At 35.8% G+C, this 5819-nt stretch overlaps 1 protein-coding gene across 1 annotated transcript in view; it reads right to left on the minus strand.

The window, feature by feature from the left end:
• Nucleotides 1-5819, minus strand: part of LOC102759062 (chromosome unknown open reading frame, human C6orf106) — a 92087-nt gene that overhangs the window by 78107 nt on the left and 8161 nt on the right. The gene's annotated exons all lie outside the window — the stretch shown is intronic.

The following is a 5819-nucleotide window of genomic DNA, read 5'->3' on the forward strand; positions in this document are numbered from 1 at the left end:
GAGGGGGGTAAGAGACTGGACAAAAATCGTACACTTATGGATGAGGACAGTGGGGGTGTAAGGGCAGAGGGTGGGGTGGGAACTGGGTGGAGGGGAGTTATGGGCGGAAAAAAGAGGAACAACTGTAATAATCTGAACAATAAAGATTTAATTTTAAAAAAGTAAGAGTGTAAAGTCATATTTATTAAGAATGAGAAAATGATCACAAGTGATTAAGTGAAAACAGATTATTAACAGTGTGTACTGGTATACTGAAGAGTGTCCCCCAAATTTCACATCCACCCAAACCTCAGAACATACCTTATTTGGAAACAGTCTTTGCAGATGTAATTAGTAATGAGGTCATACTAGATTAGGTTGGGCCCTAAATCCAACTGACCGGTGTCCTTTGAAGGAGTAGGAGATTTGGAGACACACAAAGGAAGAGGGCCATGTGGCTACTGAGGCAGAGCTCATGAACTATGCAGCTACAAGCCATGGGACACCACGAAATGCCAGGAGCCATAGAAGCTAGGAGGTAATGAGGTTTCTTCCCTAGGTCCTTCAGAGGGAGCATGACCTGCTGATGCCTTGATCTCAAATTTCTAGCCTCCAGACTGTAAGAAAATAAATTTCTGTTTCATGCCATCCAGTTTGCCAATTTGTTGGAATTTGTCATGGCCGCCCTAGAAACCAGTGTGTAGCACACACACAACAGTTTAAGATATAGATCTAAAGGTTAAAATTGTTTCTCTCTCAGTCCTGTGAGTATGATTTATTTTTGTTTTCTTTTTGCTTATTGGCACTTTTAACTTAACCATTTTATCATGATAGTTGTATTATGATATAAATCCTTTTATAGGTATTTTTAAATTTGAAAAAATGTAAAAAGGCACTCATTCCAGTTACAGTTATTATATGCAAACCCTATCATTCAGTCAGTTATTCCCATTCTTTCAAAGCGTGTTATCAAACTATTAAAAAAAATAAAAAGCAAAATTTCTTTTTCAAAATAAATGCTAATGACAAAGCATTTCATAAGGGCATCTTGTATCATTCAATCAATCATTAATAGGCTCTTGCTCCACAATAGGCTGTGAATCACTGACCTCAAGCATAATAATTCAAGTGTGAACCCTCAGAAACACTTCATAAACCTACAGCTCAAACATCGTAAGAAAACAGAACTGTTCATTTTTTAAAAGAATCTTTTAGTCAATTCAGTGGGGATGCATTCCATATTTGGAATAAACGGTCACCCCTGCCCCCAAGATATATATTAACTTTGGCAAATCATTGGAAAAACCACTTGCAATATTAATTACCCTTCCAACAAGTGAAAAATTAGTTTCATCTGCACAAGAAATTTAATAAGAATTACATCTCTTCAGTGAATTTTAGTCTTGTTGCATTTTGGGTCCCTAAAAAGTTCAACTTACCTGACAATATCTCTAGTAAGTAAATTCAGATGAGCTAATTACTAGATAGCTTACTTAACACCCTTTGCTCTTAACACAGCAAAACAAAGTTTTAATAATTATATGAAATTACTGGATGACAGCCTGTTGTTTAATACAGTGAAGAAATTCTACTGTATGTGAACAGACCAAAGTCCATCTCTACCATTAAAAAGCATCTATTTGATCAGGATATCTAAGTACCTTGACAGCTAATTTCCCTTCCTACTGAAGCAAAGGACATACAAGGACCATGGTGCCCACTACTCTGAACAGAAAAAAACTATAACTCAAATTGCAATACCATTGTTGTTAAAATTTTCTGTGCATATATATATACATATATGCACAGAAAATTCCCTATGTATGTGTATATGTGTGTGTATGTGTGTGTACATATCTACGTAGAATTCTACAGACATGGAAATTCTCTACAAGGTACAAAAGAAATAGTAGTAGCTATATCTGGAAAGGAGAGAGGATTTTTGCTTTTCACTTTTTATCTAAAGACTGCAAATTAGTGGCCCAAGGACCATATCCTACCTACGTGTATGCTTTATTTGGCCCACAGTTTTTTTAAATATCTAAATTAGTTGTCAAAATCAGAAATTTTCCCATGACAATCTGAATTTCTGACTCTTGGGTGGGGGTGGGGGTGGGGGGAATATATAAGAACACTGGGCCCCCATTCCAGCATGGCAGCATCTGACATAAAGCAAGGATCAGGTATCCTCTTTTAAAAAGGCAAGTGCTTTCAGCTCACACACACTTCAGTTATTGATGTTCCCCACCTGGCAACTACAGGCATTTTATTTTATTTTTTATTGTTTTATTTTTAATATATTTTTATTTATTTCAGAGAGGAAGGGAGAGGGAGAGAGAGATAGAAACATCAATGGTGAGAGAGAATCATTGATGGACCGCCTTTCCCGCACAACCTCTACTGGGGATTAAGCCTGCAACCCGGGCATGTGCCCTTGACCGGAATCAAGTCTGGGACCCTTCAGTCCGCAGGCCAACGCTCTATCCACTGAGCCAAACCAGCTAGGGCAACTATAGACATTTTAGTTTGCAACCCCTTTTTAGAACCTTGTAAACTATTTAAACTTTTTATGTGCTTATATTACTCTTTAAAGTTTTTCCTCAATGAAAAACACAGGCAAAGACAAAGAGAGCTTTAGAGAGTTTGCAAAATATTCTCCATTCATATCTAAATAACTAAATGATACCTAATTTATCTGAATAAATTTTCTCATAAACTGACTTACAAAGAATATTCAATACAAGAAAATATGCCTGGAAAGGTAGGTACATAAGCTGGGGTCAATCTTTAGACGATTCAAATTGCTCCCAGAAATAATATTCTTATTGTTAATTAAATATTAATTTCCTTTCAAGTCATGTAGAAACTATTAGCAACATTTAAATCTCATGCTCAAACTTACAAACAAAAAAGCCTGAAAAGGAGTTTAGTTTGTAGGACTTTGTTTCTTTTAACAGCACTATACTTCAACATTTCCGTTAAAACGAAGCCTTTTCCCATGTCTTCATTCATGACCTCAAGAAATATTTGCTGAGCATCTACTATATACAAAGCATTGTATCAGATGCTTAGGGAGAAGGCTGTTAAGGGATATGTACTGCATATGATGTTACAAAAAGCAATAATATTTCATGAGACATAAAGAGAAAAGAGCAACATTCTAGATAAAAGAAAATAGTTTTGAATTGAGAAAGCAAAAGTATATACCGGGAAATGAGCAGCAGACCAGTTTGAATGGAGCACAAAAAAGGAGTTCAGCACAACGACATGACAGAAAGATAGAGGCAGATAAGTTGGAATCAATCTTTGGAGGACTCTGAATGTCAAGCTAAAGCTCTCTGCTCTCTCTCTGGTACACACACTGTTAAAGACTGCTGAGAAAAGAAGGACCCAGATCAAAGCTGTGACTTAGAAAGATTGATCTGGTAGTAATATGCCCATAAAATGGACTAGAAGCAAAAAAGCCCGGTGCAGAAAACCAATATGAAACTATTCCTATGTTACCCTGTTTGAGTAGTAACACAACCTACAAACTTAAGTGGTGGCAAAAGGAATGGAAAAAAGAAACAGTTGGGAGGTGCACTGCAGAGTGGAAATGAACTGGGTTTGGCAAATGATCTGGGGTGTCCAGGAAAAAGAGGGCATTGGAAATAACTCAGTTCAAGCCTAAGGCTTGGGGGAACATTGGAGCTATTAAGAGAACAGGGAAAAGTCAGAAGGAAAGCTGGCTGGGGATGGGAAGAGAGGATAAACTGACCTTTTAAACACATTTAGTTTGGGGTGCCCGCCATTAGTCAATCTGCACTCTTTTCTGGCCAAATTTTTAGTGACAGCTAAAGAGAGTAAAATATACATATAATACAAATAAAGAATACTTTTTAACGTAGAGTCAATGAGAAGCCTGTCCCAGAGCATATAACATGACAAAAATTAAACTCTATAGAATGAAGTTAAACTCCTACCTCACAAGATATACAAAAATTAACTCAAAATGAATCAATGACCTAAATATAAGAAAACCATTAAACTCTTAGTGTAAAACATAGGTAAATCTTCATAACTTTGGATTGGCAATGGGTTATTAGATATAATAAATACCACAAGCACAAGCAACAACAAAAAATTAGATAAATTGGACCTCATCAAAATTAAAAATATTTGTGTATTAAAAGACATTACCAAGAAAATGAAAAACACCTATTGAATGGGAGAAAATATCCGCAAATCACATATAGGAGTCTAGTACATAGAATATATAAAAAAAACTCATACAACAAAAAGACAATCCAGTTTTTAAAAAAGCAACGTACTTGAATAGACATTTTTCAAAGAAATATATAAATGGCTAACAAGTACATGAAAAGACATTAATACCATTGGTAATTAGAGAAATGCAAATCAAATTCACCAATGAGGTACCATTTCATAGTTGATAAGGGTACAGAAAAACCCTCCTACATTGCTAAGGTGAATGTAAAATGATTCAGTCACTGTGGAAAAGTTTGGTGGTTCCTCAAAAGTTAAACACAGAATTACCATAAGACCCAACAACTCAACTGTTAGGTATATACCCAAAAGAACTGAAAACAGGCACTCAAAGAAATACATGTACACACATGCTCACAGCAGCACTATTCACAATAGCCAAAAGATGGAAATGGCTTTTAAGTGTTCACCAATATATGAATGGACCAATTGTGGTATAAGCATACACTGGAATATTGTTCACCAATAAAAAGGGATGAAGTACTGCTTAGCCAGTTTTGCTCAGTGGATAGAGCATCGAAATCGAAGGGTCCTGGTTTCGATTCCAGTCAAGGGCATGTAACTTGGTTGCAGGCTCCTCCCCAACCCGGGCCCCGGTAGGGGCACATGAAGGAGGGAACCAATCAATGTGTTTCTCTCACCGATGTTTCTCTCTGTCTTTCCCTCTCTCCCACTCTCTCTCTGAAAATCAATGGAAAAATATCCTTGGGTAAGGATTAAAAAAACAAGAAGAAGAATATCCAAAGCAAGAACTCCGAACCTTAAAAATGTAAAAGAATGTATAATATTCTATCATTGAATATCATACAATCCTAAAACTGCTCCTTGGCATACATTTTTTAAAAATATGTATTTCATTGATTTTTACAGTGAGGAAGGGAGAGGGATAGAGAATCAGAAACATTGATGCAAGAGAAATATCAATCAGTTTTGGCACACATTTTTTAGAAAACTAGTATTAACATCAAGTTTTATCTGTCATAAAGGGACTTTTCCTAGATTCACACATGTAACCCAGAGAGTAAATCAGAAACTCATTTAGCATTGTAGGTGACTGAGAAATAGATTAAGACCATGCAAGGGAGGCACTGTGAGATGGTATACATTTTCACAACTAGATTCTGATTTAACCTTATTTTATTTTATTTATTTTCTTGCCTTTGACAATAGTCAATAGGACACTGTTTTACCAAATTGTTTTCCCAAGTTAGTTTTCTAGAAAATACACCTGTTCCATCCATGATGGGCACAGATATATAGTATTCCACAAAATAAACACTGTTTCCTAAAGATACCTGGAGGCAACCTAAGATATTGCAACACGCAAACTGCAAAACCCTAGCCTAATGGCTAGGAGGGAGAGAAACAGTCGATGTTGTCTATATTCTAGTGAAAGATATTTTACTTATACTGAGAAATAAGGCCAGTACTAACTCCTAAGCTAATGTCCTCTAAAAATCTAGAAGTATTACCTGTATTTGCCTCTTTTTTTGTTTTCCCATACTTATTCATTTAGTTTATTCTAATTTTGTTTTCCCATATTTTTTTATTTAATTTTGTTTTATTTCTTAAAG

Source organism: Myotis davidii, unplaced genomic scaffold (genome assembly GCF_000327345.1).
Source record: "Myotis davidii unplaced genomic scaffold, ASM32734v1 scaffold1073, whole genome shotgun sequence".
Taxonomy (NCBI): Eukaryota; Metazoa; Chordata; class Mammalia; order Chiroptera; family Vespertilionidae; genus Myotis; species Myotis davidii.